Source organism: Salarias fasciatus, chromosome 13 (assembly GCF_902148845.1).
Source record: "Salarias fasciatus chromosome 13, fSalaFa1.1, whole genome shotgun sequence".
Lineage (NCBI taxonomy): Eukaryota > Metazoa > Chordata > Actinopteri > Blenniiformes > Blenniidae > Salarias > Salarias fasciatus.
This window is the reverse complement of record NC_043757.1, coordinates 1,548,667-1,574,851: the sequence shown is the minus strand read 5'-3', so window position 1 is coordinate 1,574,851 and position 26,185 is coordinate 1,548,667. Positions and strand designations below refer to the sequence as shown.

General features: G+C 48.7%; 1 long non-coding RNA gene across 1 annotated transcript; it reads left to right on the top strand.

Moving 5' to 3' along the window:
* The first annotated feature begins 17,572 nt into the window (after positions 1 to 17,572).
* Positions 17,573 to 24,450, top strand: LOC115398886 (uncharacterized). The gene is made up of 3 exons (XR_003932614.1): positions 17,573 to 17,583; positions 23,467 to 23,471; positions 24,255 to 24,450. It is a non-coding gene; the product is annotated as an uncharacterized LOC115398886 (long non-coding RNA).
* Positions 24,451 to 26,185: the final 1,735 nt, after the last annotated feature.

Sequence of the window (26,185 nt, the reverse complement as noted above, 5' to 3'; positions counted from 1 at the left end):
GCTTTGCTGTCCCTCCATGCAGAAAAAGCGTTTGACAGGGTGGAGTGGTCCTATCTGTTGGAGATTCTGTTTTTATTGGAGTTGATGCTTGTTGTTATTCCCTTGGCAAACGTAACTCTGTTCTACTCGTTAGAGGGCGTCTTTGTATGTGTTACATGTCAGAAAATGAATAAAGACATTGTTGGGGAATAAAAAAACTGATCGATGATCACGTGTATCAATAAATAATCCAGTGAGTCGTTTACTGTCTGCCGGGTTTGTCTATGTGGTCTATTGAACCGGCTCCATGAGGTGATTGTCCTGGCTCTGCTGGTCTGGGGGTCAAGGCTCAAACCAGACGTTTGGAGTTGTAGCTTTGTTTCTTCCATCCATTCCCTGAAGACGTCCAGCTTAGAAACAGATGACTGATCGGTGGTTTGAACGGTTGTAGATGCTGTTTGATTTGTTGGAAGTTTGAGTTGAAGCTCCTGCGGTTGAAGATGGAAAGTCTGTCGTCTGTCTTTAACCGTTAACTGATCTTCGTGGTAACACCAGCCGGTCGGTGATGAAGGGAACATCATTCCCCAGGTCCTGCTGGTCATCCTGAGCGCTGAGTGTTCATCGGGGGGGGGGGGCACCTGTTCCTGGTCGGGGTATCTGATGGGTTCTTACTGTTGAGTGTCATCCTGGCTGCTGAGTCCATTCATTGTGACCTTTGACCCTGTACTCAGCCACACCTCTCCTGCTCCTCCATGTTGCGGATCACCAGGACCTTTGCCTCCTCCGGTGTCCCGTCCAGCTCGACCTCCAAAGCGCCTGTTGGAGCAGACGTTGCACCTCCTTCCGGTTGGCGAGGGCCCTCCGCAAACAACGACCTTATTCTTTCAAATAGGAAATAGTCATTTCCCAAGTTTTTGCTCTCTGCTGGTGACTCCGAGACTCGGGTGCTGAGAGAGAGCGAGCCTCATGCTCAGTCGAGTCTGAACCAGAGGGATTTAGTGAAGGACCCTGTGCCTCCGTCCCTCCTGGTCCGGCGCTTTGCAGAGGACGGCGAGGACCGCCGTCCTGTTGGTTCCCTGGACGCTGTTCATCCACTCTGTCCAGGAAACCTCCGTCTGCTCCGTCATCTTCCCCCGGCGGGGTGGAGCGAGGCCGTCTGGTTCCTGTGCTGGGAAGACAGATCGGTGTAAATGTTCTTTTAGCTCAACATTGTTCTCCTGGCTCTGACAAGTTTCACCATGACAGGACACAGTGAAGCTCCCTACTTTACAGTCACATGCAGTTATTTACAGTTCCATTTTATAACCACGACACTGCTTTAAAGAACAAGTGGCTTCTTTTGTTCTGTGTAAGTTTCATATGTGGGCAAAACTGAAGCACAAGTCGCTTCTTTAAAAGGAATCACAGGAAGCGTCTCTGTAATTTAAAGCCAGGAAGCCGGTAATGCACGTCGTATTTCACCTTCAGATGCTCCCGTTCATCCTGGCCTTTGTGGCCGTCACAGCCCGACCTGGAAAGGTCACGAATTCTCCGAGGACGTAAAAACTAGCGGTTCAATACGTGATTCATTCTTATATTTAAAGAAAATTGAAAACAATTCTCTTTCCTGGGTCGTCTCTTGATTGAGATGTTGGTTTATAACCAGTCGCCGACTTTCACGCCACTGAGACCAAACACTCACCGCTCATTCTGAATATTAACGTCAGGTTAAACAGCTTTAAGCATCAACTTCAGCTTCAGCAAGCAGGTGAATTGGTCTTTAACTGATGGTGTTTCACAAGTACATGAGAGTGTCAGTGTGAGGGCTTCACAGTGGAATGGAACCTCTCTGCTGTGCTCATGCCAATGCTGTAACACTGATTCACCACATTATCACGATTCTGTGATTCTGAGGAAAGATGCTCCGGGCAGGAGGAACCTCCTCGCTCGCTCCGCGACGAAAAGCTCAGAGTCATTATTTTAAAAGCAGTCGTTCTGTTGGTGTAAATATAAGAGCACGGCCGAGGCGTTGTGCTTTATCTCCCGCTGACATCCAGGCAGCAGCTGTTGATTAAAAACTATAAAAACCAAAGTTTCCCCTCAGAGTTTCTCCCTTGTTTACATTTTCTTAAAAAGCAGGTATTTTTTCTGTCATTGAGCGTCGGATTGAGATTCTGAACCAGGCCTCGTCTGTCAACACGCGACTGTTTGAAGCCGGATCAGACAAAGAGAGCGAGGCGGACATCAGACCTTTGATCTGCCTGCCCTGTGTGTGTGTGTGTGCGTGTGTGTGGAAGTGAGAGAGTGTGTGTTTTCAACTCCGGCTTCTCCAACATTAAAGAGCCGTGCTTGAGAGAAAGAGGACAGGTAGAAACTGGTCTTTTGATCCTAACCTTGGATAAAGAGAGAGTGTGTGTGTGTGTGTGTGTGTGTGTGTGTGTGTGTGTGTGTGTGTGTGTGTGTTTTTCTGCCACCGGCTGAAGAGATCATTGAAACTGGAGCTTCAAATCTCGCTCAGTGACAGGAGTGCAAATGAGGGGTGAAAATAAAACTTTTGTTTGAAGGATTCCTGGAAAGTGGAGTTGAGCGTTGGGTCCAACCAGAGACGGAGACGTGATCCTGCTGCAGGCACAGCGGAGGGTTTCATTAGAACAGCCGGTTCTTTAGGACCAGGTCCAGACAGACCAGGTCCTCTGGAGAACCGGATCAGCTGCCGAGGTTGTTTCAGGAATCCGGTTTTTGCGACGCAGTTTGTAAGCTCGTTTTCCCAAACGGCCTTTATAACGGTTGTAAGTTTAACTTCTCCCTCCTCAACCAAAGTAGAATTCAAACACGAGACGGCGCCGAGCGCGCCGGAGTCGAAGGTCATTTACATCCAGCCGTGTCCAAGTGGCGCTCTCAGTGCATCGGAATCCATTCCCTGAACGTCAGCTCAGAAATGCATTGCGCCGCGCACACGCCGACTCTGTATTCACTGGGAACACGGCCTGGGCGAGCGCGCTCGCCGAACGCCATTTGTACCGGTTTTGTTGTCAGCCGGGGAAATAAGCATTTTCATCATGCGGTCGCCGCGTTCCGTTGGAGAGCGATATGAGGACGTCATTAAGCGCCGGCTCCGCTCTCTCTCCTGTTCCCCGGACGGCGCCGAGATTGATGGTCCGAGCGTTCCGTCACGTCTCTCCGCCGCATCCAAATTACACTTCAGGTAAAGCAAAGGCAGCGGGGTCGGCTGGTAATCTGCCGTGGCGTAATCACGCTCATGCATAATAGAAGGCCGCCGCCGTGTAATCACAGCGCCGGCGTGGAGACAGCCAGCCGCCCCTCAATCCCTTACTCTCCGCAGACATTTCCATTCCGAGTCCCGGGCGCGAAACTGATGCCTTTATCCAGAGCTGCTGACAGCGAGGACGGCGGAGACACTCCGGAACGCCGCTGGACTCGTCCTGCCGCCGCCCGGGACTGAGAGTCTTCATTCAGTGAACGAGGACTGCTGGTCCACTGCTGGTCCACCGAGGGTCAGGATGCCTGGGTCTCCCCGGTCTACTGCTGAGGACGATTACAGGATCCGTCTGAGGAAGATGCTCTAATCTCTGTACACCTGCTTGGTGTAGTGTTAGACTGACGTGACGGACTGGGCGGCCGCCATCAGCTGTGAGCCCACTGGGTCCATCGATGCTCGATTCTCTTGAGAGAAACACAAAAAACTGAGTTAGTCACGGGAAGGAAGTGCAGATGGAAGTGGAGTGTTTCAAAATAAAACTCGATGCAGACTAAAGGCATCAGTATGCTTCCCCGTCGCCGCGACGGCGTTCCTACGACGGCGTTCCTACGATGGGCTACGCCGGGCCTTGACGTGCACCTCCCGAAAATCGTGACTTCGCGTCAAGGCGACGCGTGGTGACGTGAATGTTGTGATTGGTCCACTTTCGCGTTGTTTATAGAATGATGTAGAACTCACCCCGAATGCTTTCCTGATCCGAACAGTGCTTCAGGAGAAATTGAGATCCAAAACTGAGCGGCGCACATCCCTGTACTGTTAGCAGTGTTAGCACTGTTAGCCGACGGGGCTATGTGTAGAGCTGCTCCCAAAACGGCTTTAATCGTCCAGAAGCTCATTAGTTTCACCAACATTTCATCACGGTCTGCTCAGCCTCTCTTCCACCACAGCCCGGTGTCGCCAGATATGTCATATATACAGACATATGTTCGGTAAATGCACGCGTGTCTAGATACGTACGTCTAGAAATCTGTCTATAGATCTATGTCTAGGTAAAGCCGGAGCTACGGAAGCCGCATTGTTGTTGTGACTGCTAGCAGCTTGGCAGAGGAAGGTGTTCCCTTGACGCAGGAGCAAGATATGTTCAGTAGCGGCGTAGGGTTGCCGGCGTAGGAACGCCGTGGCGGCGACGGGGGAGCACACTGAGGCCTTCATGGACATTTGAAGGCCTGCTTTCAAAATAAAACTCTGTATTCCCCCGTTGCAGTCCCAGTACCAAGTGATCCACCGACTGGTCCTCGTTCCTCCAAAGACAGTCAGAACCTGGAACTCCCTCTATATTTCTTCATCCGCCGTACTGTGGAGTAAAGCTGGTTCTGGTGTTCTTCGGTCCTGATGCTGTTTAATCAGCCTCATTTGATTCACGCTGTTAATGAAGGGTTTTCAGTCCCGAGGCTGCGGGCGGCAGCTGCTTTGTCTGAAGCTCTGCTCTCTGATGTGATTGCAGATTGTTCCCGTTGCCTTGCTGGATGTTTGTATTATTTGTGTCATTTGTGTGTGTGTGTGTGTGTATGTGTGTGTGTAAATGCCATTGAACGTGTGCACGAGGCTTCCAATCAGTCTAATGCGTCTGCCTGAGCGTCTTGATTGCGGTGTGTGTGTGTGTGTGCGTGCCTCATCTGGTCGGATTCCCAGTCGTCTGCGTCGGATCTGAACCTGGAGCTTCGGCGTCCGGGCGGGAGACACGTGGCCGACGCGTCTCGTCCGGCTGACTCTCGGCGCGGTGCGGTCCTGATCGGACGCCGGCGCTCCGGTGGAACCGGTGACGTGGTGCATCGGGTGGGGCGGAGCCGAGGTTTATGATGCTTCGACGTCGGCTCTTCGTCTCTACCTGCGTTTCCATTCCAATTTTCTGCAAAATGAAAGCGATATCTTCACCAATTCTGCCAAAGTACAGTTGCGATTTGCAGACATTTCCACTGACCGGCGTTTCACTCGTTCACCGTGAATCTCATCCAAACCCAAGAAGACAGAGATCCGGAACATTTAGCATTTTCCTGGTAAAACTCCGCATTTCGCTGTTGTTTGTGGTTCTGTTTTTCTCTGGAGTTATTTGAAGGTGCATTAAGGAGTTTGCACATTTTATGTGAAACAGCGCCCCCTGCAGGCCTTGGGCATAATGCAGCTTAGTGAAAAACTCGTCCCTGTGGCTCGCGTGCACGGAAGAGGGGAACTCCTTCCTCGCTCGTTTAGTAGCGCTCGAGTAAGATTCAAGTGTCTCTCCCTGGTGGAGTCTGTGTGGAGCTGTGGCAGTGCTAGAAGCCAGTCTGTTCTGACTTCCTGGAAGCTCCTGCTCAGTTGTTGCTCACTAAGCATCTGGCGGAGTAATGGCGGACAAAATGAAACCTAACTAAATCAGGCCAGCCGGAGCGAGCATTACGTCATTCCTTTCAAATTCTCCCCAAAAAAACTCTGGTGCCGGACCGGCACTGTGAAGTGACAGTTTAGCCTGTTAGAGGTTCTGGTAATGAATATGTCAGGGCACATTGGACACAGCATTAAACATGTGTAACATATTTATGGTGGAAAATAAGTATTTTCAAGGTTGTAAAACTCCTTAATGCACCTTTAAAAAAGATATCCATATCCGAACATACTGCGCCTTCTGGACTGGAGCAGACATGGCACGCTCAGGGTTGCCAGATCTGACTCTCCAGTCCAAATGCGACGTAGAACCTGCCGACTCAGCACTCAACTCTTATCAGCTTAGTGAAAAACAGCCCATAAACACACAACTGCAGCAGAAAAACCAGGAGGCAGCAGAAACAGTCAGTCTGTCGGCTGTTGTCTGGTTGTTGTGTCTGTGGGGAGTCTGACGACCCCCGGATCATTACAACCGAGAAACACTTCTCCAATGAAACACGAGCAAACAAACACCTGAAATCAGCTGACTGGAAGTAAATGAGTCGTTATTATTTTCCATCCCAGCCTCTTCAAAAGAAGCTCGACTGGACAGACACCCTCCAACCTGGCAACCCTGGTGTGGAACGTCACCGAGGACAAAGTGTTTCCACTTCAGTGAAATACTTGATCGACACGCCTGAAGAACCTCGTCATGAGAGCAGAAAAGCCTTTTAGCCGCATTTAGGAGGTTTTTAGAAATGCAGGTGTTTCCATCACCAGCTTTTAATGAACATATATAGGTTTTTTTGCACATTTCTGCTGGTAAAGGAAACACAGCTACCAAGCGTTGGGTTGTTCTTCACTAACAGGAAGCCTCAGCTGGTTCAGACTGTTCTGTTTCACCTTTATGACGACGGCTTGTTTCTGTATTAATCCTGAAACCAGGAACCATCAGGAACCAGAACAGTGTTCATGTATCACACGGTTACAAAAGCTGCAACATTCATGCCGGGCAGACGAGGCGAGGTTCGCTCTCGCTGGTCTTTAGAGCGGACTTCAGTGAGAACAGATTCCTCCTCTCCACCCGTGAGTCTTTTAGGAGAGCAGGATTCAGACCGCTGTCCCAGCAGCTCTGTGATGAGTCGCTCTGCACCTGGAGAGAATTCAGCCTCTCTCTTCCTCCAGCGTCGCTTCAGCAGTGGGGAAGTGGGCGGAGTCGCCTCGCCGTTCAGGATTCCCTCTCTGATCACTTCTCATTGAGAATCTGCATTTCGTTTTTTCTCCTTATGAAAATCCTGAGAAACAACTGAAACAAGTTTTGTTTTTAGTTCAATCATGTATGAAACACTCGTCCATCAGGTCCAAGGTCTGGTTCTCCGTCCAACCCGGACCTGAACCTCTGCTTTCTCCAGACGCAGAACGGAGAACAGGTTATCATGCTAGAGCTAGCATGCTACAGTCGAGTTCAGAATCCGCTTTATCGGCCGAGTTTGTTCTCGACAGTGAAGGAGTTTGACTGCGGTTTCTGTTTGTTCTCTATGTAAAGAAGAAAAACAAAACCAGCAGCAACAAGATAGAAGAGAAATATGAAAATAAACATTCTGGAAAAAGAGGAATATTGACAACAGTTCAAGCATTTATAGAAGAAAACAAACAGGAAGGAGCAGGAGAGACGATACATCCAGTAGTATCTTCAGCACAGTGTTTCCAGAGCCGAGCAGCCGGCGGGGTTCTGGGGTAGAGCTGGATTTTCAGTCTTTGAAAGTGGACGAGTGTGAAGAGTGTGTGTGAAGAGTGTGAGGGGTCTGCAGGGCCCTGGATGGGTCCAGGTCTGGAATGGAGGCCGGGTCGACTCCCGATCGTCCTGAGCCTGTCCTGTGACTCCATGCCGGCCGTGGAGAAGGTGACCAGAAGCAGAACCTCTGCTGGGCCTGTTTCCTGACGGTCTCTGTGGGGGGTCCACTTCTGGTCCTGAGAGAACCCCAAGGTGTTGGAGGGTGAGGGGGGGCAGGTGTTGGGGGGTTTCTCCTGAAATCCACCGTCCTCTCCGCAGCCTGGAGCGGGTTCAGAGGACCGGCTGTTCAGCCTGGAGGCAGACTGGTCTCCGTCCGGATCAGACCGGTTAGGGCGGCGTCGTCTGCGTACTGCTGGAGTTTCAAAGTGGAGATGAGTTTGCTTCCCGGCCCTGCCGTTGGCCTTCCTTCCTGTGAGAGCACAGTGGACATCTGAGACCGGGTCAGGTCCCGGGTTCGGTGACCCCTAAAAGGTCTTCGCTCCTGACCTGGAGTTCCTGCGGTTGACTTCCTCTCCAAACGAGGCCGGAGACTCTGGACTGGCAGCGCGAGACGACGAGGAGGTTCTGATACAGATTAAAACTCACAGCGAATAAAGAAAGGACAACGATTAAACTTGAGTTAGAATAAAGGCAAATATGAAACTGAAGGTTCGTCCTTTCAGCATCCTCTCAGGAGCAGCAGAGAAGTGATCTTCCTTTCAGAAGCATAAAGAAACAAAGCGTCGGGCCAGTCGGGTGGCGGATCTGCGCTCGAGACGGCTGTAAGTCAAGAGCTACTTAACGCGAAAGTAGTCGGAGTAAGTAGTTTGCCCTTTTCCTCGCTCTGCAAGGTTGCAGTAATTAGGGGTGTTTTTCACCAAATAGCGAGCGGCGCTATTATTCCAATTGGAGCTGAGAAATCACCCGGCAGCACTTTACAGCGTGGCGCCGGGCCTGAAGAGGACGGCGAGCGAACGAGAGGCTTATCTGAATAAAACGCTCTTATCGGCTGGTTTCCCGCTCCGCCAGCCTCAAGGTCAGCGGCTAAATAAACGTCTTTATGGGGATGTTTCTGCAGGAATCTTCGCCAATTATGTGCTTTCTGTCGACGTCGAACGCGCTGCCCTCTTCGCCTTCTGCTGTACACACACACACACACACACACACACACACACACACACACCTGACAGAACGTCTGTTTGCGTTGCGGTTTCTGGTTCTGTGAATCATTTCTGAAGCAGGCAGCTTCGGAGCAGCAGGCCGACGCTCCGGGCCTCCGCTGCGTCCTGCTGTTACGGCGGCGTTTCCTCCTGATGTGGGGAAGCAGGGTTTTCCAGCAGGACCAGCGGGGCTGGACGGAGGCCCCGGTTCACCCCGTGAGGCACGATGCTGGTCGGCGGCGTGGCAGCAGCTGTTCACGGGTTCTGAGCGCCGCGGACAGATGGGTAACGATGATTTCAGCACTTCCAGAAAATGCTTGGTACGAGTTGACTGAACGCGGGTTATTATTGGATGGATTTTCTGGTGGATTCTGGATGTCGGGAGGCCCTGGAGGCGCGGCGGCTGCAGGACTTCCTGCACTGCGCCCAGCTGTCCTCTGATTATCTGAATGATTGAATGATGGGAGGTTTCCTCCTGACCTGAGAGACCAGTGTGTCGTCTGTCTTCACCCGCCTGCTTCAGACGGTTTGAAGCCGAAGAAACCGAGACGCTGAAGACGAGTCGGTCTCCTTCAAGAAGACGTTTGGTGAAAGTAACTGAAGACATGAATCGTCTGACTTCATGTCCAACGTCTCCAGACTCCAACCTGAGCCGTCTTGGGCCGTCCAGAGTTCTAAGAAATCATGACTCACACATTGCATCTTGCAATAATTTGACATATTTGCCCTCAACTAATGATTCCTATGTTGAATAAACAGAAATGAGCGTTAGCTCTGATAAATACTTCCTGCATGGTCAGGGACAGGTGTGCTCTGACTGTCCTGCAGGGTTTTGGGAGGAGCAGGGCAGTCGGGAAGATCGACACCCAGAGTTTAGCAGAACCCAACAGAACAGAGTGCATGATCATCTCCATTTTTTTAATCAGATTGAAGTTTTGAAACTGAAACTTTAACTTCATTGCAGGGGAGCATTGCCCATGACACCCTGTCCTTCCTCATCTCAGCCTGTATTTACTGCAAATGAAATAAATGTCAATGTCGGCTTTATGCAGCACATTTAAAAAGGCCCATGGCCGAAGTGCTTCACAGCACAACAGAAAGAACGAGAGAGAGAGAGAGAGAGAGAGAGAGAGAGAGAGCGAGCGTTCCATCCAGAGCAGGCTGCGAAACTACAGACCTAATTTCTGTGAACAGATTTTATATTAATACAGAAACTACTTGAATGAAGGTTAAAAAAAACATACCATTCCGTATGGAATCCACTAGAATTACTTTTTTGTGCGCTTCCTCGGTCTGATCACCTCTTCCTGCTCCTCGCTCACTGACGACTGGACGTTTGTCTTCTGTCTGATCACAGAACTGCGATTCACTGTCAGTGTTTTCCTTCCGGTGTTTTAATGGTGTTATTGGTTTGTTTACGGCCGACCAGGCTCACCTGGGATTTGGACGCTGATGTTCAAAGTTGACGCATCGCTTCCTCCTCGTCGCTGGGCTCTCCCTCACACCCCTCTCACACTGCAGCTAGCGGGTCGACCCGCTAATAACGGCCTTTTGTGTCCTTTCACACTGCCTGCTGACCTGCGTCCTGCTGACGCGGGTCTTTAAACGGGCATTTTGGCCAGTGGGAAAGGGGCTTTAGTTGGGCTTAAAACTGAAATGCATCCACAGCGGTGCCCTGCCACCAGGCCCTCCTCACCCTCCGTGTTATTAGCGTAGCCTCGCTAACCGTTCAGCCGAGACGAGAGGGAAACGGCCGGGTGAGCGAGGCTGCTGCTCCTGCTGGCGCTCCACCATGGCGTCAGATTCTTAGTTTTATGCAACTTTGTGGATAAAATAAATAATTCACGGTAATCGCGAGCATGAAAAATATTCACGAATATGTAAAAAAAAAATCACGACTGACGAGTATCATAATAATCGTGTCAGCCCTACCAGAAGGCGCCTTGGTCGTCTGGACCGAACCAGAACAGCTGCTCGGTTTCCTCCACATCACTGTTGCAGGCAGATGAGGCCTCATGAATCACTCCTTATTTTCTGAAGCCACCAGGTGGCGCTGTGTGTTCCAGACATGAGAGAGCACACTGCTTCGTCAGACCTTCAGCCTCTATTGTAAAGCCCAGAGTGCCACCTAGTGGCCGCAGTGTCAGGGCAGCTGCCGGGAAGTCTTTGGATGGGCGTCACCAGAAGTCATTCATATTGCAGTGTGATCAGTCCGATTAAAAAAGCCCGGGGCCGGGGGTGGTTATGTCTGGTTGGTGAGTTAAGGTTGTTAATAGACATCATAACACCGTCCTCCACCTTCCAGCTCATTCGTATTGACAGTCGTTATAAACTGATTGGTTGAAGTTCTGAACAAACTAAATCTGTATTTGGTTGTGTTTTATATTTTGCCATTTCTTGGTTGAGTGTTTCTGGTGTTTTTGTTGTCGTGTTTGAATATACTCACACACACACACACACACACACCCTCCCTCCCTCCCTCCCTCCCTCTCCTCCTCCTGGTAATCCCCCCGTCCTATTATGTGGGGATTTTCCTTTCTGATGGGAGTTCTCTGCGCGGCCCGGCCGGCTAATTAGCCGTAGACGGATGGTTTCCAATACATGGAAATGAGGAGCGATCCGCTGCTGGACAAATGGCTTTAACCCCGACGCACCCGGGAGGCCGCTAAACGGCGCCGATCACAGCCGCGGCAGAGCGGGTCCCCGAAGAGGCGGAACATCTGCCAGAGGACGGCGGGCGGCGTTCCAGAGCCAGCGTGGGGCGCTCTCCGGGCGCCCTGCGGCTCATTGGCTCTTTTCATGGTCGTCCAAACACGTTTTGAAGGCAAAGCACAGCTTTTTCATTTCAGTCTGAATCAAAGTTCAAGGCCGATTTAAGGATTCAGCAGAGCAGACCAGAGGAGCAGAGGTTCGAGAGCCGCTCGGGCAGCAGCAGTGACCTTGAGGTCGTGACCCTTCGGGGGGAGGGGGGGAGGGGGGGGAGGGGGGAGAGGGGGCAGGCAGCAGCAGCGCGACAGCTGGGTTTTCAACTGCAGGACAAAAATAACTATCAGTCAACACACAAATCAGCCAGGTGGAGACTGAGGACGGGTTATTGAGGGCCAGTACTTGTGGACCAGGACTGGGGAGCCGGTCTGAGACCAGGACTGGGGAGCCGGTCTGAGACCGGGACTGGGGAGCCGGTCTGAGACCGGGACTGGGGAGCCGGTCTGAGACCGGGACTGGGGAGCCGGTCTCAGGGTCTGTCGACCGGGAGCAGGTTTAGAAATGGAGTCGCTGAGACGACGGCTCCAAACTCTCTTTAGCTGTTTTACAAGTTTGAACATTTTCAAAATGTTGGCTGCAAACTTTTCTCTGTTGCCAGCAGATGTATGAATCGGCCCGACTGAAGCCCTACGTTCTCACCCAGGGGGGTAGTCCTGGTCCTGGTCCTGATCTTGAACTATTTCACTATTTCTGGACTTTGAATCAGAAAACACAGTCGCTGATGCTGCTCTGTTGGGTTTCTCTGTAAAGTGTGTTGAGACGACTGTGTTGTAATTGGCACTCCATAAATAAAGCTGAATTGAATTGAATTGAAAACAAAGAACCGTCACTGAACATTGGTTCATGCTTCGAGAGACGGGAGTGAGACGTCCTCTTGATGTCTGTCCCAACCAGAACCTCACTCCTGTCCACATCCGTCGGTGTGTTGATCAACAGGCGGGGTGTTACTGTTCTTCTTATTCTAGAGAGTAAAAAAACATACAGAAATGTGACAATGATGTGTTTTTCAGAACAAAACTATGTTCACGGCTCCCAACCCGACAGCTTTGAGGAGATTTATTACCTGACTGGAAAATAGATGGATTCACTGTAATTTAAAACGTGATTGATGGAAGAAGCTGAAGCTTTGTGTGTTGGAGATGTTGCTCTGAGTGTTTATTCTCCACGGACTGTTGGAAGATTTAATCTCCTGGAAAAACGTGTTTTATGGAGAATGGACACAGATGGTTCCACTTCCATCCACTCTCATTTCCATTTAGCTGTTGGTTTGTACGAACATTTTTTACAAGCCTCCCCAAAGAACCGTCTTGTGCAGCAGCTTCAATAATCAATAATCAAGACCTGGTTCAGTCGGTGAGCGAAGACAGGATCAGTCAGTCAGAGCCGCGTTTCCAGAGGATTCAGGTTAATAAGATCAGCGTCCAACAACAGAATGCAGTGTTTTATCAATCAGTGGAATGGTTTTCCACAATGCCGGAAAAAAAATTACGTTTGTGCTCGAAAGGGACCGAGAAGAAGAAAAAAGATTTAATTTCACCTCATTTCAGCTCATTACTAACTCAGTATAATGAATATAGACGCTCAGCGCTGTCTGGACTTTATCTGAAGCTGATCTGTCCTGGTTTCAAACTCATCCAGCTACATTCAGATTGCAGAAACAAAATGAAATCAAATCCCGTTCAGGAGCTGCAGGCGGCCGTGGCTGAAAATAATCAGATCAGAACCTCAGCAATAATGACGAAGACGGTAACGGAGTTAAAGGTAATTATAATTACAGATGAGCGACACTGAGACTGTCAGTGCTTGTGTTGAGCCGCTAACCAGAGATGATTAGAAGAACATCAGAAGGTGAAAATAAAACAGAAGTCAAATGTTGACAGAACCAAACTCTCTGGAGCACAGCGGCGGGTTCAATGCCCGATCAATCTGTTGATCTGTGGTCCGTTCTCGTGTTACTCAGTTGGTTTTAAGATCCAGACATCTTGACTTCACTCTGGTTAATATTTGATGGTAGTTTATAATTTTTGTCCGTCTGCTGTCTGTTGATTCAATCCATGGTTTATTTGGCTACAAGTTCATTATAATTAGAACTGCTGCAGAAAACGGTGGTGTTGTGGAGGAAGTACGATTTTCACTGACTGAGATGATTAAATGTCTTTGATCAGAATATTCAACAGCTCAGGTCCTAAAACGGAGCCCTGGGGGACGCCACAAGAAAAAAAACCAAGTTTGTCTGACGAATTCATTCCTATTTTAATACACTGAATTCTTTCTGTTGTGTATCGATCAGGATAAATAGAACGCACTGGACCAAAGAAAGGAATAAACACTCAAAATGGATTTTTTTACTAAACAAAAACAAAAAGTCTTTGACACAATCAGTGTGGTTGTTTTGGTTCTAAATAGGGGTGTGCGATATGACGATACAAGATCGTTAACGATTATAACGTCTGGACATCTCATAAATCAGGAAGATCGTTAAATCGTCTACAGGACACGTTCTTCTCCTCGTTCTTTTTGCACCTACATGTATTTTTTGGAGTGATGATGTTACCTGAAAGCTTCAGATAATATCAACTAAATATTCCCTCTTGTGCAGTTATCCATATATATAATAGATGCATGCGGAGCAACATTAACGATGATTAAAAAAATAAATAAAACGCAGCCACAGTCGTGTTGCGTTCAAGTGGACTCTGAGACGCGATGGCAGCTAACAGCGAGCGGAGCGCGGTGCGACGGCTTCTCTGACTGGAGCTGCTGCTGGGTGGAGGCTGAGTCAGGCAGAGCTGGGTTACAGCAGCAGGACGGGATCTACAAGAGAAACACCCCAACAAGCTGGAGGGAGAGACGCTGCTGCGAGCACCGATGCTAATGCTAGCTAGCAAGCTACCGCTAGCAGCTCACAAGCTAGCATGAGGGATTTTAGATACAACAAATCACAGAAATGTGACAAGACGCTTAGTGAACACACCATCAAGCTAACAGCTGAAACGAACCTTTAGTCTGATCACTAGTGGAACGTCTTTGATTTAATGGGATGGTGAGGGGCTGTGTTTCAGTGGAGACAGAGCCCTCTAGTGGTCATATAGCGCAACTGCAATAGAAAAAGATAAATCATCTCATGTAATCGGTTCCACGTCGGTTAGAAGTCCCGTTTACACGTGTAGAGAAAAATTGCAAACGTTGACCCCCCAAGAAAGAAGTACCTGAAACAGGTACTGCCTTGCTAAACACATGGTTCCCATTAAAACTGTGCTAAAAAGCTGTTTAATGTGTTTCGTTTTTCCATTTCAAAAGTCTACTTTATTGTTCATTATCTTTTACCTCATTTTTAAAACGAGAAAAAAAGCTTCGATCTCTGAACAAAGAATTGTTCTCCAGCAGCTGTATTGAGTCTTTTTAATCATCTATTTGGTGTGTTTAGTTTTCGTGTTACAAAAGTGCGCTCTATTGCTGTTTATTACTTTTTATGTTTGTGTTCATTGCACATTTTGATTAGAAAAAAAAAAAATTTAAATTAAAGCCAGTTTCTTTGGCTTAAATTGTCTTTTTCTTTTAACTTGCAAATTAGTCTAGAAAATCAATATAAAAAAGAATCGTGATAAAATCGTGATTGTGAAATTGATTTTAAAAAATCATGATATATTTTTGCCATATCGCCCACCCCCAGTTCTAAACCATATTGATCCTGATCAATTACCTGATGTTTAATTTCCAGCTAATAAAGTTCCTTGACAAACAAGATTTCTGGTGTCTGTGTTCGCAGGGACGCCGGTCTGAAGTGTGTGTTGCTGTTTGCTGCTGATTTTATTTAAAACCTTTGGTCAATTCCCAACTAAAATTACAATATCAGTTAGAAATCAATGACTATTAACACTGAAAAATCACAATTATGAGTTAGAGGTTTGTCACGGGTTTCTAATGAAGTATTTCTGAGCAGATTCTTTATTTTCTGGTCGGGGTTGATCACCTCCTCCTCCTGGCCATGTGCTGCTGGGAGGAAAATTAAAGAAGGATTCTTATTAATGCTGTTTTTGACGTTGGTCGTTTCGCTGGTCTGGGATTTCAACATTTACAACAATCCTCCTGAGTCTCTTAACTATGTTATTAATTTAACCGTTCTCATCAGGAAAGTGGTCCGGATCCGTCGCCGTGGTGGAGCCTTGTTTGAGGAAATGCTTCAGTGTGTCCCGGGTTGCTTTTATATTATTCTCTCTTTCGATGAATGATTTATTTTACCCTTGATTCTACAAGCATTTAGTATTCCTCCAGTCTGTCAGCGGCTTGTCGTGTTCTTCCTCACACAGCGTTCCTCTGTGTGTGTTCTACAGGAGAGTAAAGATCTCACAAGCTCTCATGTGGTGTTTTTGGCGGCCTGGTTGGGTTTTAGTTTTAGTCCAGTCTTTGTGTCAAACTGTCATTTAGGTTTATATGAGAATTAGTCACCCTCATTCTTTTTTTTTTTTTCCAGTCAAGTTGTTGTCGACTAAAAGTGTGAACTTCTTCGTCTGATTGTAGCCAGAATAACCCAGACGTGGTTATCTTCTCATTATTACCTCACAGACTCAGGAATACGCCCGTTTCACACGTGGAGGAAGCTCTGGACGACATGTTTCACCAACCAAACATGCATTTAAATAAAAGCAGCATCGTGAGACTGATGGAAAAACTCAACTGTATTTATAAAGCACTTGAATGAATGAATGAATGAATGAATGAATTTATTTATTTTCGAACGTGTATAAAAAGAAAAAAGATAAAAAGGAAAGTTAATGCGAATCAAAGAAAAAAGAAAAAAAAAACCAAACAAAACAACATAACAGCATCGTTCGAAAAAAGGAGTAGGAAGAAGTAAACACTTTTTAGAGATTCCTACCCCTTTTTAACTATTAACAAGTTTTAAAATCATACATCATAGGACATCACATAATGTATGTATACATATACCGTGCAGATATCCCTATAAATACATAATATATACCCACACATACCATATACTTATCCCCATAAATATATACTATATAACAGAATAATTATAATATAACTACAGTGTAACAGCAATATATCAATTTCCACTATATGTATAATACTCAACACCATTTGTTCTCATCGTCCACAGTTCCAGACTTCCTCCTCCATGTACTTATTAAGAAATATTTTTTTGTACTTTTTTTTAAACAGATTTCTGTTGCTACTTTGTTTTATTTCTGTCTCCAGACTGTTCCACAGAGCCACTCCACAGCTTGACATGCACATACTTTTCAGTGTAGTTCGAACTTTTGGTTTTTTATAATTCAGGTCTCCTCTTAGATTATAACCACCCTCCCTTTCCGCAAACATCCTCTGTATATTTTTTGGCAGTAAATTATTTCTTGCTTTGAACATTATTTGTGCTGTTTTGAATTTGACCAGATCCATGAATTTCAACAAGTGTGATTTTATGAATAGTGGGTTTGTGTGGTCTCTGTATCCTGCATTGTTTGTTATCCTAATTGCTCTTTTCTGTATCGTGCATATCGGCTGTAGAGTGGCTCTGTAGCTGTTTCCCCAGACCGCAACACAATAAGACAGATGCGGCAAAAAAAGTGCGCAATATAAGGTGTGCAGTGACTTAATGTCCAGGATATGTTTAGTTTTCCACAGTATTGATGTGCATTTTGCCAGTTTTGCTCGTATGTAGCTCACATGAGGTTTCCAGCAGATTTTGTTGTCCAGAATCACGCCAAGAAATTTAATTTCACTTACTCTCTGTATTTTGTTATCATCTATTATAAGTTCTACATTACTCGCTTTGAGAGGACCGCTGCAGCAGGAGGACAGCGGCTGGGAGAGGCGTGTCCAGAGCGCCGGGGAGGCTCAGCGGCCTGGTTCAGACCATCAGTCTGATCCTGGTCCACCGCGGTGCCGGTGTGGGACCTGGACACCTGAAAATGGCACACTAACGCCGTGTTTCCTCCGGACGCGACGTGAGTTTTTTGCGCAATGAGATTACTTACAAAGTCGGTGTCATGACATGATTGTCGCTCAGTCTTGAGCGGCGGGTGACGGACGGTGAGCGATGATGCGGCGAGCGGCCGGCGGCGAGCGTTTCCTGCAAAAACATTGCGCGCCCGTCGACTCGCACTGCCACTTGCTGCCGCCCACTGCTTCATCGCTCGCCGCTCGAGTTCAAATAATTGAACTTCTCAAGCGAATTGGCGCCAGGACGGCCTGTCAGCGTGGCGGTCTTCACGGACGTGCTGACGGAGGGCAGCAGGGCTCCGACCACGCAGAACAGTTGGCGCGATGCCAAGGCGAGCGGCGTCCAGGCGCAGCACCTGCAGAAGACGGTGGAACTCGCTGAGCTCATCCCGCCTCCAGGGGGCAGCATGCAGCCAGAAGCGATGCCGGCGCGTCACCGTTGCGGTGGGCGGAGCATCTCAATCCCAGTCTTTATTTGTCAAAGCAGTTCTCATATTCATCAAAACAACACAAAGTGCTGAACAGTAAAGACAATCATAAAAACAAAAAAGAGCAAAAACTGCACCATCGATCATTAGAGAGAGAGAGAGAGAGAGAGAGTTCACACACCACCGATGACACTCGCGCGTCTGGCGCGGCGTCATTTGTCGTGCGAATTCAGTCGCGTTCGACGCGTCCGGTGGAATGACGGCGTAAGAAGTGATGCAGACGTCCTGCTGGCAGCAGGTCAGCGGTGGACACAGCAGACCGCCAGCGCCTGATGGCGCGAGGACCTGAGTCTGAGTGTTTCTGAGTGAGAACAGGGAGCAGTGTGTCCTCAGTTGGGGCTCTCTTGCATTCAAAGGCATCGAGTACGTCCAGCAGGTCGTCTGTTCCCACCGATTGAACGTCTGTCAAACTCCTCATCAGGGCAGATTGTTCCAATGTCAGGTGGCGTACGGGTTATTAAACTTTTAAAAAGTTTGGCAGCTCCTGTTCTTATAACTCTGACCTGCTTTCATTTTCGCATTTCTGGCCCAAAAATAATGCAAACACTCATCTGTACACTGAGTGAACACATTCTGAATATGCTCTGAATGTCCCAGCGTTCACTCATGTACTTGGAGATACAGACTCGTGCACACAGAAAGCAACGGCTGGCATTTCCTTCCTCAGGTCTCTGGACCTCCTCATCCTCCTTTCTATTTTGATGCTCTACATTAAAGGTGCATTAAGGAGTTTGCACATTTTATGTGAAACAGCTCCCCCTGCAGGCCTTGGGTGTAACTGCAGCTTAGTGAAACACTCGTGCCTGTGGCTTGCGTCCATGTTTGTGCACGGAAGAGAGGATCTCCTTCCTCACTCTTTTAGCAGCGCTCGAGTAAATTGTAAGGTTCTTCTGCCTGCTGGGTCTGTGTGGAGCTGTGGCAGTGCCAGAAGCCGGTCTTTTCTTACTTTCTGGAAGATCCATCCTCATACTGCTCAGTTGTTGCTCGCTCAGCATTTGGCGGAGTAATGGTGGACAAAACGAAACCTAGTGGTGTCAGGCCAGCGGGAGGCGCATTACGTCACATTGTCTCAAATTCTCAGCAAAAAAATTCTGGTTCCGGACCGGCACTGTGACTTTCAAGTGACAATTTAACACTGTTAGCGGTACTTACATTGAATATGTCAGGGCACATTGTACACACCATTGAATATTTGTAACATAGTTATGGTGGAAAATACATATTTTTAAAGTTGAAAAACTCCTTAATGCACCTTTAAGGCCAGACCACAGAAAAACAAGTTAATCCTAACGAGTCACATCGAGCGATCGCTGTGATCCATATTTTCTTCCACCATTGTGCGGATTGGGTTTGTGCAGGAGTCGGGGGTGACGATAGTCCGGTGGCCTCTGTGTGAAGCAGGTGTTCTCAGCATGGAGGCTCAGGGAGACTCTGCAGACCACATCCGGCCCAGATCGTCCCCCTTCCTGCAGGTCCAGGTCTGGAACGTTGCTGGAACAGTGACGGTCCTCAGGTGAGACCTGGCTGGTCTCTGGGTGAGGCAGACCTGAAAACCTGGATCCGAAAGATCTGGGATCGATCCGCCATTTAAACTCGACTTTGAATGAGGTCTTCCTGCATGAACCTGGTTCTGTGGCAGCGTTCTGGGTTCTGCAGGTGAAAAAAAATAATTTGGATCGTCCTTTATGTCCTGGAGAAGCTGAATGGAAGCAGAATTCAGAGTGTCGGTTACCTGAGCGACCCTTCAGGAGAAACCAGAGCTGCTCCTCTGCCCCCCCCCACTGCTCCAGAGCACTGCTTAATACCCCCCCTCCTCTCATATCCATCCATCTTTCACTTCATTCCCCTTCGCCTTCCTTCCTTCAGACCCACGTCCATCACTCGGTCCTGCCTTCATTCGTCCCCTGACCTGCGTCCGTCCCTGACGAGGACTGGAGGCCGGCGGCGTCGCAGGGATTACCTCTTCACGTTTCTGTTTTCTCCCTTCATGCCTCTTTTACTCTGTAAAGCTGCTTCTTTTGAGAAGAGCTCCTCTCTCTCCCTCCGTCCGCCGCCGTCTCATCTCGTCCTCCTCGCCGCTCGCCCCGCCCGCCGGCTGCCAGCGGCGAGTAATCCCCCGGTTCTGGCAGGATTGCCGGACTGATGGAGACGGCGCAGAGTTTTCCCTCCACGCTCAGCGAGGTAATCTGTGGCTCGACGCGGAGCGACAGAAGAGAAACTCATCAGAGGAGGAAAGGATGGGAAAATAAACCCACAATCCAACACTCCGGAATCTCACAACACCACAACTCAACGTCTCTCAGATGCAACATCGACCGTCTGAAATGACGGCGGTTCTGTCAAATCTGTACAAAATTCAGCTCTTGATTTAAATTGTGACCTTTAGCTCCGCGGCGCTCGTCTTCGGCTTCCTGCAGAGCTTCATCAGACGAGTGTCGGACAGGAGGACAGTGGGGCTGTGGTGGTCCAGGTCCAGGTCCAGGTCCAGGACTGGCCGCCACCTCTGCCGTCGGGTCATAAAGGGTTCTTCAGGTCACTGACGTCGCCGTGTAACGAGGAGATTCTGATTCTGGTCCAGACTCAGGAAACATCTGGAGCCGTCCTCGCTCATCTGTCTTCCTTTGTCTGTGTTTCAGTGAACATGCTGGACGCCTTTGTACAAAACATTTCGCCAATTTTGAATGTAAAAACTGACTTGACAGTCACGGTTCAGAGAATGCAGATTTAATGACTCACTTCTGTTTTTATGGAGCCGAGTTGTGATCAGGAAGTAAATCACTGTAATGTTCAGAGTTAATTTGCAGCTTGTCTCAGAATAATTCTCACAGTCGAGTCTGTTTATTCCGACTCGTCTGTTTCCCTGATGGTTCGGTCGTGTTGGCTCAACGTCCTCGGTTCAAGCTGATCATAAATTCAAAATGGCGAACGCTGTGAAGACGGATTTGAAAAACTGCTGCATTTTGTTGGTTTTCCTGTCTGCTGGACTGGAAACGACCAGAAAAACCTGCCCGTTGTCCCCGTATAGCAAGGCGTCCCCTCTCTGGTCCCCTGACCAGAGGTTTCACTGTCGTGTGTCCGACATGAAGATGCAGTTCCTGCCTTTAACTTTCACATTAATGCAGCTCAGGACGTTTTGATGGCCAAGCGAAAACTAGATCTTATGATGCATTTATGAAGTTAGGGTTTAGAATCGTGAACATTTTATTAAGTTTAACCTTTTTTTCTACTTGATTTTAACAGTTTTACTCTGATTTTCAAGTATTTCTTGTTGACAATTTGGAAATTTTAGCTGTTTCAACCATTTTACCTTCTTTTCAGCAGTTTTTCATGCTCCTTTCCAACCATATTTATGTTCTTTTTTAAGAAATTCTAGACATTTCATGTTTTTTTTTAACATTCTGTCACCCCCCAACACTTCTTGCGGTTTTAGCTATTTTACTTGTTTTTTTTAATCCCTGTTGAACCGAGTGATGACTCGCTTTGAGCAGTACTGTGGTGTCACTGTAATAAAAATAAGTTCAGTGTTTGTTCACGTTTCACTTTGTCAAAGCTTCCTGGAGCCGCAGCAGAGGGACTGAAGAGCCACATGTGGCTCCAGAGCCGCAGGTTGAACCCCCCTGCTCATGCTGGTGTGTTGAGGAGCGCGACGTCCATCAGCGCGTCTGAACTTCCTCTGCTGAAAGCCGGGAAGTTCCCGGTCGCTGATGAATTCTTCCCACTCAGAAATGACTTTTCCCTTTGAAGGCGACTCCCGGTGTGAAAACATGGACTCCAGGGAAGCGGCGGCGCCGCCGCTCGCCCTCCTCCGCCGCGGCGTCGCACGCAGGTGTGTAAACGAGGAGAACCGGCGGAGCGTGCAAAGTGTTTGATTTGATCAGCGGCGGCGTTGGGAGCGCGGCGGATTACAACTCGAACTTCAAGACAAATTGAGAATAAACAAAACAAATACATCAACATGCAGCAGCAAGCTGTCGGCGGCGCCGCGACAAGCCGAGCAAAAATAGGAGGGGAATGCATCTTTCTGCAACTTTAATTAGTTTTTTGACAGGAAACAAAAGTGACAAATAGGATCTGTTTTTGTTTGTCGTCTTTGTGCGTTCAGAATCTGATTAGTTTCTTCATTTACCTGAGCAGACAGACGCTCCAGCCTCCGACTCTTCACGCCAGAGGAGCTCGCTGCTGCAGAAACGTCTGAGAATTCTCCTAAACTGCGATCGGCTGTGAGCCGGAGCTGCTTATCTCTCCTCATTTATTCCGAAATTATTGTTTGGACACGATCAGTGGAGAAAGTTGACATTTTAACAGCAGCAGCCCGGAGTTCGGAGTTTCAAAGCGGGAATTCAGAGGCCTGTCAAATTAAATTAAACAGGAAAAAAAATAAAACATTTATTAAAAAAAAAAAAAAAACCCTGTAACATCAGAACAGAAACAAAAATGGTATTTCTTTTCGAGCACATTAATTTAACGGTATCAGCAAAACCCTTCAAACAGCACAGAGACGTTTCCTGAAGAATTCAACTCGGTCGAGACAGAAGTGGGAGCCGGGTCCACGAGGACGGAGCCCGGTTCAGGAACCTCCTGAACCCGCTGGGTCCGGGTCGTCTCATCGGATCAGTGGATCAGCCGCCATTGATGTTCAGGCAGAAGCTAACAATGCTAACGTCGGCGCGGTGTGAGATGTCCATCCATTCATCTCATGATCAGCCGTGTCTGCAGAGCAGCAGAACAAACCGACTCTGTTCCAGTGATGAAACAGGACTCGGCAGTTTAAGAACATTGTTTAGTTCTTTCAGTAGATTTGACTTCTGGACTTGCAGGCTGTTCTTTAATCACCCGTTGACCGCGATCAGCTGTGAGTCCGATCACTCGATCAAACTGAAATGAGCTTGACTGGGTTCCCTCGTCTCTCGGCTGCGAGCAGAGACCAGACCGGACGCCAAACAGTAAAATGAAGGCAGAAGCCAGAAACCTCCCCAGTTCTCACGGGTCCCGCTCTGCTTCCAGCTCAGCCATTCATCACCTGCACCTTCGGTTTCTTGTTTTTTTCACCTGGACTCGTCGTCGTCTCCAAGCTGAACGGATCTGGACTGAAACTGGACTCTTCATAAATATCGTTAGCAGAGAAACTCACGCCGCGGCTGTCACTGCACTCTGTTCAGTTCCACCAGCAGTAAGAGAGAAAACCGCTGAAACCATAAATTAAAGAACTGACACTAGTGTGAACAACACACACACACACACACACACACACACACACACACACACACACACACACACACACACACACACCCCTCCCCTGCGTTGCTGCTGTTAATTTTCCATGTTGTGTGTGATCAATGGAAGTGTGGATTAATGGTTAGAGACACATTAGCTCCAGCAGCTAATCAGCCAGGCAGGTTTCTGCGCTGCACACGGACGTTTGTTCACTTAGTTCACTTAGTCAAGAGGATCTGCTGGGGGAGCTGGAGCTGCAGCCCCCCCACCCCCCCGACGTCCCCGTCCAATCTCCATCTCGCTCAGGCCCGGCCGGAGCTCTGCCTCCCTTCCCTTCCAATTTCCTGTGGAGTTTCATTTCATTACTAAGTCATGAGGCGCCGTGCGCACCGGCCGGCCTCGTGCCGGAAATTCCAGCACATATGAAATCAGACTGGAGTAATTCGTCAAAGACGCAAACAGACTCTCCGCGCTCGTTACGGTTTCGCCGTGCGATCAATCGACAGCAAGCCGAGCGACGAGCGGCTGTGAACACGGCGTGGACCTGCAGCGGCAGGAGACGTGAAGCAGCGGAGTCCGGTTTGCTCCGATGGTTTGACGCCCGGGGACTCGGTCTGCTTTCACCGCCGGGCTGGATGTCCGACTGAAATGTACCTGAGTGTACCGAAACAAACCCTTCCTGCGGACCCGCTGCTCACTGCTGCCCCCTGTCTGCAGCTCTGCTGACCCACTGGGCCACTAAACTACCTACCAACCCGGGGATGACCCACGCCCCCTTGTCCCTGTTTACCACTGCTCACTACCAACCACCTTCCCTATCCAGCCCCGGCAGCCAATCAGGAGCCCCCTCCCTCAGCGACCGTTTGTCCTACATCCTCAGGAACCCACGTCCGTCCCAGCAGCGATCTAGAAACCCACTTCCTGAGTCTCTCATGGTTCCTCAGCACCAGCGTCGTCCTGTCGACTGAAAACTTTCTAACTACCGGACAGTAACAGAGAACTGACAGAAACTTAACTTCACAGAAGTGCTCCAACACGACTGTCCTGCTGCGCACGAGCGGTTCCTCCAATATATATTTAGAAGCAAGCAGTCCATCAGTCTTAATAGCAGATTTGAACTGTATTTTGAAAAGAGCAGTACTGGAAGCAGACGGCGGCAGCAGACGGCGGCAGCACACGGCTCATATTGGAAGCGAGGCGGGGTCGCCGGTGCGTAACGTTGATCGATATAAAACATGTCTATGTAATGTTGATAATGTGCTTTAGCAGCGAACGACAAGCTAAGCCGCCGTAGCCTTGACTCTGCGAAGGCCCGTTCACACCGCCAAATGATTTCTGTGTTTTTGTGTCCAAATGTAATTGAAAACCAACGGGGAACGCGCGTTCACCGGCGGCGCGTCGGACGCGTTTTTGCGGCGCGTCGGGCCGTTCTGGCGTCGGTGACGTGTTGCGTTTTTGCGGCCGACGCCGAAGTTGGGAAATCTGAACTTTTGAAGCGGCATTTTTGCGGCAAACCAATCAGAGAGCGTCTCCATGGTGACGTAGGTCAGGGGGCGGGGACCGGTGAAGGAAACGCTCCTCCTGGCGCTGCTCCTGGAGCGAACGGTGAAACTCACCAAACTCCGACTGCCTCTGGGTAATATGGAGCACCCGGCACGGCGTCGTCGTCTGGCTTTATTCAGCAAATAAAGCCAAGCCACTCGCTCAACAGGGTTAGCCACGATGCTAAGCTAACACAGAAAATACGGCCTGAAGCCCCGCCTTCCCACCACAGACCCAACGCATCAACACGGAGTCCCCGGGGGGCGGCGTCGGACCTCAAAGTTGACGTGCGTTCAACTTCTCGCGTTTTTGCGTTTTTTCACGCCAAAACGCGTTTGTTCTGAACGCGGCTTAACAAGTTAGTCGCCTGAGAAATGCGGGTCGGTTAGATGGCGTCTCGGCCATTTCCTGCATTGTTTTCACACGTTAGTGTGTACTAGGCTGTGGTTCTGGATGTTTATGCACAAATATTGCAGTTGTGTTGTTTCTCTGCCTCTTTTCAGTTTCTGCAGTCACTGATGCAAGAAATGTGCTGTAATTGAAATGACATCTTAAATACTGACAGGAGCGGCCAGATCAGTCGTCCTGCCGATATGCTGAGAGGTTAACGTCACACTTATCTCCACCAACAACAGCAAAAACAGAGAGCACAGTGTCCCGAACAGATTTATAACACCGGGAAAGTGTGAGAAGTTTTATGAAGGCAACAGGCTTCAGCAGACACTGATCAAAAACCACTTCATCCGTTTCAAGACAGAAGAATCACTTTGACCGTTTCATTACTTTCCCTGATCTGTCCATACTGTCAAATTGATTGAATTGATGAAATTTCAGGCAAGTCAATATTCAGTCCAGAGCCGTTTCACCTAGAAACCAAACAGAGGTGTTAGCCGGAGCAGAGGAATCAGGTGTGTTGCTGTAAAGACTCTGCGGAGTTTTGCAGATGTTGGTCGGTCGGTCGGTCGGTCGGTCGGTCGGTCGTGAGTTTTGTGAGCAGCATCAAAGTTAGCTTGCGTCGTCGTGAAATGTCCACACCAGGTTGTTTTCTACTGCAGTGAACGCATTATTTTCCTGTCGGTTCGTTGTTGAACCCCCCCCCGTCCAGTGGCTGTCAGGTCGGTCTTGTTAGTTCCAGAGAGTACTTCCGTCCACGCTGGTCTTCGCGGAGCGCTAACTGAAGTGGGAGCGATCTCTTGACATTTCCGGCGTACTGGAGGCGACATATTCGCCTCCTAAACCATAAGTTGTATAATGTGACCTTTTCCGCCTGGCGCCGAGCGCAGTTTGTTGTGGTATCAATAACGGGAGCTGTCAGAGCGCCGTGCCTGTCAGCCCAGGAGGTACAGTACCGCCGCCTGATAACGCCCGTCCCGTCCCGCCGCCCGGCTGTCTCTTCGTTTGTTTGTCTGCTTTGTTTTCTCTCTTTTATCTCTCTCTCTCTGCGGCTGCTGTTACATTTCCATCCTCATTTTAGCCCCAGAAATTAATCTGAAGTTTCCATAATGAGCTTAGATGGCATTACATATGCATACAAACCATGATATTAAAAATCCAGCTTTGCCACAGAAGGACTGAGGAAGAAAACACTGTTTATTTAGACAAATACCCCGGTGAATCACACGCAAACACTGGATTTATCTGGGGGGGGGGGGGGGGATTGTTGTTTTTCAGCTCACAGTGAAGGAGCAGATGACCCGGT